This window comes from Trachemys scripta, chromosome 3 (genome assembly GCF_013100865.1).
Source record: "Trachemys scripta elegans isolate TJP31775 chromosome 3, CAS_Tse_1.0, whole genome shotgun sequence".
NCBI classification, from domain to species: Eukaryota; Metazoa; Chordata; order Testudines; family Emydidae; genus Trachemys; species Trachemys scripta.
The window spans coordinates 194232801-194246533 of record NC_048300.1 but is presented as its reverse complement, the minus strand read 5'-3'; positions in this window follow the sequence as shown (position 1 = coordinate 194246533).

Here is a 13733-nt window from a genome sequence, read left to right as displayed (position 1 = left end):
TCTCTAGATTTATTAAGATTTAGGGATTCTCTACACTGCAATCAGAGGTGTGAGTGCAGCATGTGTAGACTCACCCAAGCTAGCTCAAATACCAAGAGCAGTGAAGCTGCAACAGCACCGACTAGTGAGTTGAGTAGACACCCAGGGTATGTCTACACTGCAATAAAACACCCAGCCTGAGCCCGAGTGTCTGCTGTGCACTTTTATAGCTCAGCAGCCAAAGAGCAGCAAGCCCTGGGCCAGTCATGGGTGCTTTAGTGCAGGCTTCACCAGCCCATGTTGCTGCGGTTTCCCTGCTGTTGTTATCTGAGCTGGATCAAAGCTCCATTCGAGACCCCAGGATGAGGCTCACCAACAGGCAGTACATACAAGCCCCCATGCAAACAATGTGTTGCTGTTATACTGACATGTTCCCATTTCCTGTTTTCCTCCATTGGTGTGTACAACCAGATAACCTGCCCCTCTCTCCCTTGCAGGCTATGCAGACATACCCCTAGAGCTCTGTGAGATATTTCCCCTGCCCCTGTTGTGTTGATTTACTGGCCTGCTCCATGGAATGTGCACGACCGGGAAGACGTTTTGCAGCGTTGAACTCTGCGGATGACAGCTAAAGAAATTGAAGGGGGTGCGTGAGATCTAGGGCCGTAGTCAGGTGGATCGTGTCCTGGTTTCCTTTTAAATAAAAGTTCTGGGTGTTCAATTTCCTGCAGGCTGCTTTTTCTTTTCCTTCGGTAAAGCAGAACATACACCAACATCAAAGGTGAGTTTGTCGGGGGAGTCTCTGACCCCCTGCCACAGCCCTACAACAATATGTTACTGGGCCAATTCCTGGTGGCTTAGGAAAATTTCCCATAATATCCCTCATGCTTTCAAAATGCTACACGACATGGGGCCAGAGTCTCTGCTGGTATAAATGGGTGCGGCTCTACTGACTTCCCTGCGTCTGCATCCATTTACGTCAGCGGAGAATTTCGGCTCCTGGACGAGTTTGAGATTTTTTGTTTCTCTTTAAACCTATTGACGTGGATTCAGTGAGGCTGAAATCTGCTGGCTTCACAGAGCAGGAACAAGGAGAGGGCAAATTCCTCCACCCGCTCCCACCAGTATAAAGGCTGGGGCTCTACAAGACACATAGGTAAAGAGAGTCACTGCCCAGAGGAGCTTTACAGTCTAACAGATGGACAGAAAAGATGAGACACCCTGAGCCTCTCAGAGGAGGGAACTCATGTCGATGTCTACGTCAGTTGATCTGTCTGCTTTTCCTACGTAACAATGGTGCAGAAATGATGACAACAGGGGTTTGTATTTTTTTCATATTTTTATATGTACTGTATATTTCAAATACAATAAATATACTAAAATACCAGAATTATCATAATGCACAAAGTAAAGAGAGATAGGATAAAGGGAAGGGATGGACGTGACATATCTAGCTTCAGGTTCTGCATTAATCATAGACCCTTAAATACTCAGCCTCAATTGTTTTGTATTTTTTTGGCCATTCCCCTGCTTTGGAATGTCTGTTGTTCATTAGCTGCGACACCAGCCAGATCACTAAGCCAGGCAGCAGTGTTTGCTTCGGATCGAGTTTTCCATTTTTGCCGGATTAATTTTTTAGTGACCAGAGCTTCTACTCTGGAGCCAGGCCAGCTTTTTATCCAGTAACCTCCAGGTATCAGGAATAGATCTGTGACGGGTTGGGTCACAGAAACCCCTTTGGGACCATCACCTGGTGTGCTGAGACTACCTCTGAGCCCATTTTCCCTGCTAGCGTGGGACTTCAGAACCCTGTCTTGTTGAGCCAGACATGCTAGCCTAATGCAAACACAGACCCAGGGTCTGAACCACGCCCCCAAAGCTGCAGGCTTTAACTAAAAACAGCTTAAGAAGTGCTCCTGTCTCCAGCACCCAGATACCCAGTTCCCAATGGGATCCAAACCCCAAATAAATCCGTTTTACTCTGTATAAAGCTTATACAAGGTAAACTCATAAATTGTCTGCCCTCTATAACACTGGTAGAGAGAGATGCACAGCTGTTTGCTCCCCCAGGTATTAATTACTTACTCTGGGTTCAGTAATAAGCAAAAAGTGATTTTATTAAGTATAAAAAGTAGGATTTAAGTGGTTCCAAGTAATAACAGACAGAAAGTAAGTTACCAAGCAAAATAAAACAAAAACACACCAGTCTAAGCCTAATACAGTAAGAAACTGAATGCAGGTAAATCTCACCCTCAGAGATGTTCTAATAAGCTTCTTTCACAGACTAGACTCCTTCCTAGTCTGGGTCCAGCAATCACTCTCACCCCCATAGTTACTGTCCTTTGTTCCAGTTTCTTTCAGGCATCTCTTGGGGGTGGAGAAGCCATCTCTTAAGCCAGCTGAAGACAAAATGAAGGGGTTTCCAGGGCCTTTTATATTCTTTCTCTTGTGGGTGGAAACCCCTTTGTTCTTCTGTGCAAAGTCACAGCAACAAGATGGAGTCACATGCCTATGAATGATTCAGCTTTTTGCAGACCGACACCATTGTTTACATGTTAGTTTGAATGTTCCCAGGAAAGCGCAGATGTGGATTGGCATTTCCCAAAGTCCATTGTCAGTTAAGTGTTTCTTGATTGGACACTTACTGAGAATAGTCCTTTCTCAAGAAGCTGACCAAATGCTTCATTGAGGCTACTTAAAATCAAACACATTGAGATACAAGTACATAGCCAATATTCATAACTTCAAATACAAAAATGATACACACATATAGACAGCATAATCATAACCAGCAAACTACAACCTTTCCATAGACACCCTACTTGACCTCCTCTGTACAAGACCTGGTGCAACCATAAGACCCTGGTTGCAATAATGATCTATACGGCCACAGTTCATGTCAATAACGTCACAATATCCAAGAACAAATCTTAAGGGGGAGGGCTCCAACTTAGTCGCCAATATCAAATTGGTGCTTTGACCCACATCATATCAGAAATTCTTGATACAAGGGCACTCCTGGGTTATTACTTTTTGCAGATTGCATCTTGACACAGTGGAAAGGCATGTGTGTTCCAAGGGCCTTAATAGCTATGCCAGCAGGAATTTTAACCCCTGGTAGGGCCACCCAAACTGGACAAGTCCCAGGGTAGGGACCAGAAGAAAAGCACTGGTCCTCCAGGTTGGAGGCGGGGTGAGTGATAGACCACCTGGCCTTGTAGAGAAGTTGTTATAGAAACGCAACAAGGTGGCCGTCCCTGCAAACTGCATGGTAGACAGGGAGAGCAGAGCCTTCTTTTTACCCTCAGCGATGGCTGATGGCATGGGAGGGATTGAGATGGCAGCAGCTTGAGGCCCCAATGGGGATTGGAACCCCACTGTGCAAGCACATCACAAGAGAAGGGCCCTGCTCCGATAAGCTGACACAATTAAAGCAGACAAGATGGAGAAAGGGGCAACTGAGGCACAAAGTGGGGAAGTGACTTGCCCAAGGACATGCAGCGGGTCAGTTGCAGAGTTGGTCACCGAACCCAAGTTAGTGCTTTAACTACTAGGCCATGTTGCCTCCCCAGGTAGCTGCGGTGAGTATCCCAGCAACATTGAATCTTCAATGGGAATGGGAATAAGCGGAAGCTGGGGGCAATTTCTTCAGACCATCTCATCCTATGCTGGATTCAAGTGATTATCTTGGGTATTGTATCCCACTATTAAACCCTGGAGCATCCAGTCCTACAGACCTTGGACTTATAGAGTGTTTTTTGTACTCAGACTGTAACACAAAGCACTTCACAGAATGTTGGGCTAAACGGTCCTCTTATGGAGGGGCTGATCCTGCAGCATTAAAGTCAGTCTGAACCCTGCTGGTGACTTCAAGGTGTATAAGATCAGATTCATGCAGCAGTGCAAATACAGTGACTTCGGTAGTGTTTCAGTGCTCTGGAAAAGGAATTCCCCTCAGCACTCACACACCACATTGGGAGTCCTCTTCTGGACAGAGCATGCCTTTAGCACTACCCAGATCCACTGTGGACCATGGCTACCACCTCAGAAGGGGCCTGGTCTTATACCCTTGCTCTTCTGAGTAGTCCTATTGAAGCCTTCCCTTTCCTCAGTCTCTCCCACCTCCAGAGGAGTCCAACAATCTATCCTTGGAGGAGACCAAGAACCGCAGCCCAGTTTGTGTCCAGAGCTCCCCTTCCCTCAGGGCATCCCGACCAGTCTGCCCTGCTCACTCGGGAGTCAGCCAGTCTAACTGAGCCTTCCCATCCCCTGGTCTCACCAGATGGATGCCATCCTCAGGCCTGTGACCCTGTTCCACTAAAACACACAGAAGACTATGAGGTGCTCAGATACTATAGCCTGATTAGAAATCCTGGGAGGAGGGCAGGGGCAAGCCCACCTACTTCTAAAGGCCCCTCCCCCAGCCTAGCCGGCGGGACCACTGGACCCGGGTTCCAAATGATTACTTGGGACAACTAATGAAAAACAGGGTCGGGAGTGGTGGTCAGAGGTTCAAAATGAGGGATCCAGATGGGGACACCGAGCAGAAGACCCTGGACAGCGCCCACTGCTCCTCAAAGATGTCTAGGGAGCCAGCAGACGCTGCCCAGTGGATCTCTGCCCGGAGACATGAGACTAGGGAAGACCGGAAATAGGCCCCACAGTCGCAGAGCACCCCCTCATCCAGCATCTTCCTCCTGGTATTGTAGATGGTGACCTTGGCCAAGGCCAGGAGGAGGTTGATGAGGAGATCTCGTGACTTCATGGGGCTACGGACAGGGTGTGCAAAAATGAAGAGGTGTGGGGGAAAAGTGCAGTCAGAACCTCAGGAAGAGGTTCTGGAGGAGCCGGAATAGGGGCTGCAACCTGGCGCATTTGAGGTAGGCGTGTGCCAGGTTCTCCCTCACATCGCAGAAGGGGCAGGCCTCAGGAATGGGGGTAAACCGCGCCAGAGATACACCCGTGCTCACGGCTCTGTGAAGGCACCGCCAACCGATGTCCCCGGCGGGCCGTGGGACCAAGGTGGAATAGAGGCTGGCCCACTGGGGCTCCTCGCCCTCTACAGGTGGAAGGTAGTCCCGCCATTTGGTGTCAGGGCGGGACATCAGGGTGAGGAAATGCAAGGTGTGGAGCACGAGCGGGGACAGTTGATCCCTAGGCGCGATTCGAAAGCGGGACGGCAGCAGGGTATGCAGCCAACTAGGATTGTAAAAGTGTGGGTGCTGGAGGGGGAGAGGGGGGGCTCGTGGAACAGGGGCCCGATAAAAAGTTCCGGAGGGCCCGGGGTGAGAGGTGGGCGGGGAGCTCTCTCTCGCAGGTCCTGCTGCAGGAAAACAAGAGAAGTGGGCGATAAGGTCGCCCCCACCTCCTGGAGTATGAGCAGTGGGGTCAAAAGGGTGGACAGCCCCATGCGCTGACTGAGCGCCATGGGGTCCCCCCAGTTCTCCCTGTTGTAGTCCAGGAGGTCATACTATGGCAGTGTGGGGTTGCGAAGGTACAAAGGATACCCTTCCTTTGGGATGTGAGGCCTGCAGCTGGCTGCCTGGCTGATTAGCTCCATCTGCTGCACCTGAGAGGAGAGAGGGACCCTAATTAGCTGATCCTTACAACAGAGGGCAGCAGAAGCTGGAGGGAGAAGATGTCAGCACCTTTTAGAAAATGGAGGGGGCCGTGTTCCCAATGGACAGCTACTGGAGCCACTGCAGAGAGGAATTGCGTCAGAAACCAGCTGGACTGAAGGGAGACTGGAAAGCCCTTGGTTTCTGAGGTCAGACACAGGAATTTGGGGTTGCTGAAGGTAGGGGTGTGAGGGACAGACCTGGGGGCGGGGACTAGTCAGCCCATGTAGACTTGAGGGAAGAATCTGTGAGGTTGGGTTTGTTAGGAAGGGGTTAAAATAAACAACTAACCTAACCTCTAAGGAGGGGCCCAACAGGGGAGGGCTGGGTAAGTGAGGGGAAGTTGGGGGGGGGGGATTTCATTCTCGCACCTCCTGGCCTATCCCTGTTCTGCAAATGAACCAAGGCTCTAAGCCTTGCTGGTGTCAGTTTGGCATTTTCCTTTACCCACTACCATCCCTCTACCAAACCTGCTCCCGGTCCTTGTTGTTCCCTTTCTCAGGAGCCATTTTGCAGACACAGATGAGGGATTATTGGGATCTTCCCTGGGCTGCCAGCAACTGGCCCTGGGGCTGAGTGACAGAACCTTTCCTGACACGTTACATGAGACCTTGGGAGACGGGAACCACACAGCAAACGCTAAGGTCAAATCTGCTCTTATTTAATGAAGAGTGAACAACATTTTTAATAAACAGCCAGGTTGCTGCCACTGCTCTTCCTGTGTGGGTGGATACCTCGGCACTCTTTACCCTTTCTTGGGATAGGTGCAGCACTTCATGTATTTGCAGTCAAAGGTTTTAGACGCCACTTCGTGTTTGTCACAGCTCTTGGCACAGCGACCGGGACAGCCGCCCTTATGATACCCATACTGCCCGTAACCTGCACCAGAGAGGGAGAGTCCAGGGTTAGGCAGGAGACAGGAGCTGTGCTTGTGGTTGGTGCCCACCAGAATGCCCCCCTCCCGCAGTGGCTCATGTGGGCAGGGGGATCTGGGCTTTGGGCTTCCCCAACAGCGTCACAGCAATTGTTGAATGTTCACATTCATACCCAATCCCACGAGAGGAGACTGACTGGGAAGCTGAATGGCAATTTCTTGCCTAGAGGGGAAGGGCTGCTCACCACGGCGGGGGCTGCCTTCCCCTTCCTGAGGCCTCTGCCTCCATATGGTTAGTGTCCCCTGGGAGAGCACCCATCCCAGCCCCTCCAGGGTGAGATCTGCCCTTACAGGTACCAGGGCTCTAAGCGCCTCCTGCCTGATGTCCTGAGAGACACCAGAGTCAGGTATGGGGGGAGGGGTATTGGGGGAGCCCCTTGGAAAGTGGGTCCTTGCCATTCCCTGAATTTCCAATGGTGACTCACAGAGAAGCTGTCAGTGGTCAGGGCAGCTGTGTGTGAGACTCCTAGGGCAAGTGAGCTCAGGCTGCAGCAGAACGGGGTGGTGATGGGGAGAGTGCGTGAGGAGTAACGGAAGGGGCTGACGGCAAGAGAGAGAGGGGGATGTGGGTGGAAGACAGCATGGTGGTTTGGGGGAAGGGGCTGGCACAGAGATGGGGAAGGGGAGATTTACTTCTGTGGAACCACTGCCTGGCAGAGTGTGGCACTACACAGCATAACGGGGGAGTTGTGGGAGAAGGAGGGGGCAGAACCCAGCTCCTGCCCATATACACAAAGAATTCTTGGAATCTTGTGTGCAGGCTGGACACATAAGCTGAGGCGCAAAGACAAAACTCCATTGAGTTGAATGGGAGAAGCACTTCCCATGGCTCTGAGAGCTATTGTTTCAGGCTCTCTGCAGACTCAGGAAAACAACGTTGCATTGAAGAACACCCAGCTCATGTTTCAGAGATTACCCTTAAAATCATAAGGTGAGTAATTTCTTCTCTAGCCCTCCCCCAGCGACTCTATGGCTGCCGGATCTGATCCATGAGCACACTCTGAACTACACTATCCAAGGGGGCTGCTGGGACATTTTTGGCTTATGCCCTAATTGAGGGTGAATTTTTGGGAGTGGAAGCTGGAAGGGCAGCACGGATTCTTTTCTCTGAAGCAGAGACCTCCCTAAAACCAGAGCCCACAGGACACCCACTGTTCAGTCTTTCTTGTTAGAATTTGGGGCCAGCGTTCTCGCACTTGGGTGCTCACTGTCAGGCTCCTAAATCCATATCAAGGCACCTACATAAAAGTGGCCTGACTTTTTTCAGAAGAAGCCCTAAGCTGGGGGTGCTCAGGGCCTCTGGATATCAGGCCTGTTTGATCTTTGTGCCTAATGTGGATCCAGGTGTTTAAAATTAGGTTCACAGCCAGGGGTGAGAGTGCTGGTCCCAGGGTCTGAGCTCTAATAGTTGGAGAAAGGGTGGAATTCTCTGCTTGTCCTTATGGGAAACCTTTCACCGAATCCTATAGTGACTCGCTAGAGAGGAAACCAGAGAGTCAGATGCTCAGGGCTGTCTATCAGCAGCTGCACATCTAAAAATGCACAGACAATTGGGCACCTAATTTGTGCGCACAGTTGTCCCGGCACAGATTGTCCACAAAACATGCCCCCACCACTAAATACTGCCTGAGAGCCTGAGTCCTTAATGTTATCCTCAGATCTCCCTCCATTATCCCCATTTCCACCCTACACAGGTTGACATCTCACCTGGAGTGGCCAAGGAGACCAGCAGGAGAACAGCAAACACAAGGTAGAAGATCCTCATGGCTGGAGATCGGCTGGGATCTCAGCAGTCTGGAAAGAAGAGAAGTGGAGAGAGGCTGGATCTAGGAGTGGTGAGGCTGGGAATCCTGGGGTTTTATAAAGAGTTTGCTGACAGAGAGCAGGGTGCTGGTGGGGCGGGGGGTAGGAAGGGCCATGAATTCACTGATCTCCAAGTGCATGTTGTTGTTTGCTGCATGACAAGCTGTAATGTCGCTCTGGCCCAGTGGGCCCACTCACAATGATGCCAACCTGCCACGTACTCGGGGGCCCATTGTTCACTGCCCATGCCACTGCCCCTCATGTGGAATGCGCATGGTTCCCTCCCCCCATCACCTGGACGTACAGGGGGAGTTCACCCTTCCGTACATCTGGCTCATTCGAGTTAGTTCACAAATGAACAAAAAGCCACAAACCAGAGAATGGGGAGTGTCAAACAGAGTGGTGTGGGGTGGGCTTCTGGGTCAGAGGGATCTGATGGAGTTTTTTAATTGGAATATGATGGGGAGGGAATCAACATCCCTAATGCAGGTGTCTGTCTCCTTTCTCTCCACAACAGAGAACTGAGGAATTTTCATATTGCAGGGTCTGGGCTGCTGTTCTGTCTGCATTGGCCATTATCCATGAAACCTTCTCCCAGAGAGTCATGTCAAGGAAACAAGCTAACTACTCTGTTAGGTACTCGGATTCCATTGAGATGGGCATTGTACATAAGAACGGCCATACTGGGTCAAACCAAGGGTCCAGCTAGCCCAGTATCCTGTCTTCTGACAGTGGCCAGTGCTGGGTGCCCCAGAGGGAATGAACAGAACAGGGAATCATCAAGTGATCCATCCCATCACCCATTCCCAGCTTCTGGCAAATAGAGGCTAGGGACACCAGCCCTGTCCATCCTGGCTAATAGCCATTGATGGACCTATCCTCCATGAATTTATCTAGTTCTTTTTTGAACCCTGTTAGTCTTGGTCTTCACAACATCTTCAGGCAAAGAGTTCCACAGACTAACTGTGTGTTGTGTGGAAAAAATCCCTTTTGTTTTTAAACCTGCTGCATATTAATTTCATTGGGTGACCCCTAGTTCTTGTGTTATGAGAAGGAGTAAATAACACTTCCTTATTTACTTTCTCCACACCAGTCATGATTTTGCAGACCTCTATCATCTTCCCCCTTAGTCGTCTCTTTTCCATGCTGAAAAGTCCCAGTCTTATTAATCTCTCCTCATATGGAAGCCGTTTCATACCCCTAATCATTTTTGTTGTCCTTTTCTGAACCTTTTCCGGTTCCAATGTAGGAAAGCTTAAAAATAAAATAAACAGTAAGAGCTTTTGTTTTCTTCTGAAGGCTTGACCCTGGTGAGGATCTTTGATATTGTTCAGGCCAAAGAGTGACCCTAAAATGAATTCACACATTTTCAGCTGCAATTCTGAGCTTGAGTATTGCTGCATTGCAGTGAATGCCTGCTGTGACTCGTAATCCATTTCACCTCAGTCTCGCACAAGTTCACCTCACGTTTGCCATGGAATTAGCCCTCAGGCAGCCCTGTGTCTACAACAGGGCGGAAGCGTTTGTTCACACGTAAGTGTTTACAAGGTTGTGTACATGAAGTCCCTGTGCTGCTGTTCCATATCTCTGCACTCCTGAGCGGGGTGGGTGGAAATGCCTAGCCCATTTTATGGAGACTGTGTTGTAAGTGTTGGCTTTGGAAATAAAAGGGTAGAATGTCCCCTTTTATCGATTTCCTAGGCTGTGGGACCAGAAGGAGCAGTAGAATCATCCAGCCTGACCTTCTGCTTAGCCCAGGCCCTGCAATTCCACCCAGCGATTTCCCCCATCAAGCCCGCTAACCACTGGTTGAATGACAACGGGCCCCTTAGCAAGACATCCAATGCTAATTGAAAGACTGAGCGCATCCCTCCCAGATCTGGCCCCTCACAAAATCAGATGGCGGTGAGCCGGTCAGGAGAGTGCGTTTATGCCTAGTGGTTAGGGCAGGCTGTTAATTTTAATGGAATAAGTGGGCTCAGGCAGTCCTTGTAACAGGCACTCACCTGGAAGCGGGGAGATCAAGTCCCTGCTCCACTGACTACTGCATATAGATGTGTAAATAGAACACTCCAACCGGAGAGAGAGAGAGAGAGACCCACTCTGCTAAAGTTACCAGTAACCCAGTGGTCAGAGCACTCACTTGGGTACGGGAGACCTGCTCTACCTGCTTTGGAGCGGGAGCTGCCACCCAGATCCCAGTGAGTGCCCTCAGCACTGGGCTATTGGCTTTAATGGGCTCCTCTCGCTTTCTGTTTTTCATGAGCAAGTTCTGGGTTTCAGCTGCCTTAGTCACTGAACGGCAGGAGAGGGTGTGCAGCTAAAACACCTGAGCAAGAGCAATGCTTCCCTGCGGCCTGTCAGTCAGGGGCCTCGAGGCTCAGGTCAATGAGAGGTAAGTGCCACAGGGCAAGTCTTGACTACAAAATTAAGTCCCGTTGACATACAGCCACTGCAGGGATTCAATCGGTTTGACATGTCCATGTTAGGTCCTTCTGTCGGTGGTGCCTGTCCTCACCCAGAGGGCTTGCCCTGATTTTACTGACCTGGTGGGGCACTGACAGCAGGAGCCACACCATCTGGGAACTGTCCACGCAATGTCTACGCTGACACTGCGTCAACCGAACTACATCGACCTAAGTGCTACACCTCTCCGGGAGGTGGAGGTGTTGGGTTGGTGTAGTGGGTGACTTCCAGCGGCAGGAGCAACATTGTAGAGTAGATGCTTAGAATGAAGTAGACGTAAGCTGCCTTATATTGACCTAACTTTATAGTATAGACCAGGCCTATGTCCCTTTGAGGGGTGGGGTTTCCTTTGCATGGCACTCCTGGTTCTTGTAGGCATCTCAGCTTGCTGGCTGCTGAGAATCCCTTCCTTAGGCATCTAACTCACCCCCTGCCTTGGATGGGGAGCCTGGGCACGTAGTGTGGGGCTGGGGATTCTAGGGGAATGTGGCCTTAGGCATGCTGGAGCCACTGCTGGCCAAACCGGGACTGTGTAATGCTCACATCCTGCTATTCTGTGCTTGTTGGACAGGCCCCAAAATGTTGCTGAACAGAGTGAAATTGTTCCATAACCTTCCCATGTGACTGTTCCTCTGAGTTCACCTATGTCCTTCCCAGTAAAACAGGATTATCTGTCCTGTCCTGACAACAAGCAGGAGCACAGAATTCCTGTGTGCTTCAGCCGTGATTGCAGTGGGCAATTTGGAAATGGCTTAGCAGAGAGGTGAATTATGGAATAGATCAGAGAGAATTCTGGGCATTTAACCACCAAATACCCATAATTCCCTAAAACACCACCTGATATTTCACAGAACAGGGCAGGTATCCCACAATGCACAATTTCCCCTGGGGCAGTAAGCCTGCAGTCCGTGTGGATGACAGTGGGATATCTACCCCCAGTGCACCCCGCTTGGATCAATACAATGTGCTGTGGTAGAGACACATGCATTGCCCCATGCTTGTGGTATAGCATGAATGCCCTCTGCCAAAATGTTTTTTCAATTGCAGTATGCCAACAAAACTTATACCCATGCAACTACCAGGTGTATCGCAGCCCGGAGGTGAACAGAGTGAGCTCCTGGACCGTCTTGCTCTAGAGCAGAATTTCCAGGCTCAAATTATCCTTCTCAGAATGCTCTCCAGTTTTTCAACATCCTTTGTAAAGGGTGGACACCAGAACTGGACACAGCATGCCAATGATGAGGTTACCATGGCAGTACAGAGAGGTAATATCACCTCCCTACTCTTCCGGGAGATTCCCTTCCTTCTACATTCAACACTTGCATTAGCTGTCTTCGCCACAGTATCACACTGAACATGCATGTTTAGCTGGTTACTCACCACAATCCCTAAATCCTTTCATGGCCCTCCAGGCTACAGTCCCCGGTCCTGCAGCTGTGAAGCTACAGTCTTTGTTCCTAGATTTAGGACCTTGCATTTGGCTGCATTAAAACACATTTTGTTTGACTGTGCCTAGTTTATCCAACTTATAGAGCATGCTCTGTAATGCTGAAGGTGGGTCACTGTATTTACCCCCCGCCAAAAAATAAGTTCAGTTTTCCTTCAAAAAATGAGAACGTCACTGAAATTCTCAAGACAAGTATTTGTCTTTAAATTTTTCCACAAATGCATTTTAGTGGTTTTGACCAGCTCTGTTATGGAGGGATGGGAGCTCCTGCCTGGTCAAGAACCTCTGATCTTCCGCACTACTCTGTTTAACATTGTTATCATTGACCTGGAAGAAAACATGAAATCACCTTTCATAAAATTTGCAGATGACACTATGCTGGGGGAAGTGGGAAATAATGAAGAGGACAGGGCACCGATACAGAGCGATCTGAATCACTTGGTAAGCAGGCAAAACGATATGTGTTTCAATAAGGCTGAATGTGAAGTCTTTTATCTCAGAACAAAGAAAGCAGGCCACATTTAGAAGATGGGGGATTCTCTCCTGGGAAGCAGGGACTCTATTCACTATGACTCAAGTTCTTTTCAATCAGCTGAACACGAGCTCCCAAAGCGATGATGTGGCTGTGACGCTGGCAGTCCATGTGCCGGCTTATGCCAAGGCCCCACCCTAGCCCGCACTGAAACATGCACATGTAACCCACACACCTCCTGTGTGTGATGCTCTGTCCCATGTAGCGGCACCAAGACCACTTAGAGATTAATGCGTCTGTGACAGTCTTAGCTAACAGCCAGGTGGCTTTTAAATCATGCAGTGGAGGCTCGTGCACTAAGCTCCAGATGTCCCAGATTCGAACCTGGCCGCTGACGACCAGGGTTTGTTGGTGTTACACATAGCTGGCTTACCTCTGTTAGCATTGTTAAAATAGGAATTAGATTTATAAAAATGTGTTTAGGCTCTATGAAATGTTTGTGTGTTGCTGCATGCCTTAATCTCACTTATAATATCTGTATTACATGTCATACAGTAATATTGAAGTGCTTAGTAACTATAAAAGTACTTGCTCTGAAACCGTAAACCCAGTTGGAGAGAAGCATTACCAAGTGTGAAATACTAGTTTACCAGAAGAGGTGTCATCTCCTCTCCGACAAAAGAAGGCCCACAGACACCAGACAAGGCAACAAAAATGATTAGGGGACTGGAGCATATGACTTATGAGGAGAGGCTGAGGGAACTGGGATTATTTAGTCTGCAGAAGACAAGAATGAGGGCGGATTTGATAGCTGCTCTCAACTACCTGAAAGGGGGTTCCAAAGAGGATGGAGCTCGGCTGTTGTCAGTGGTAGCAGATGACAGAACAAGGAGTGATGGTCTCAAGTTGCAGTGGGGGAGGTTTAGATTGGATATTAGGAAAAACTTTTTCACTAGGAGGGTGGTGAAGCACTGGAATGGGTTACCTAGGGAGGTGGTGGAATCTCCTTCCTTA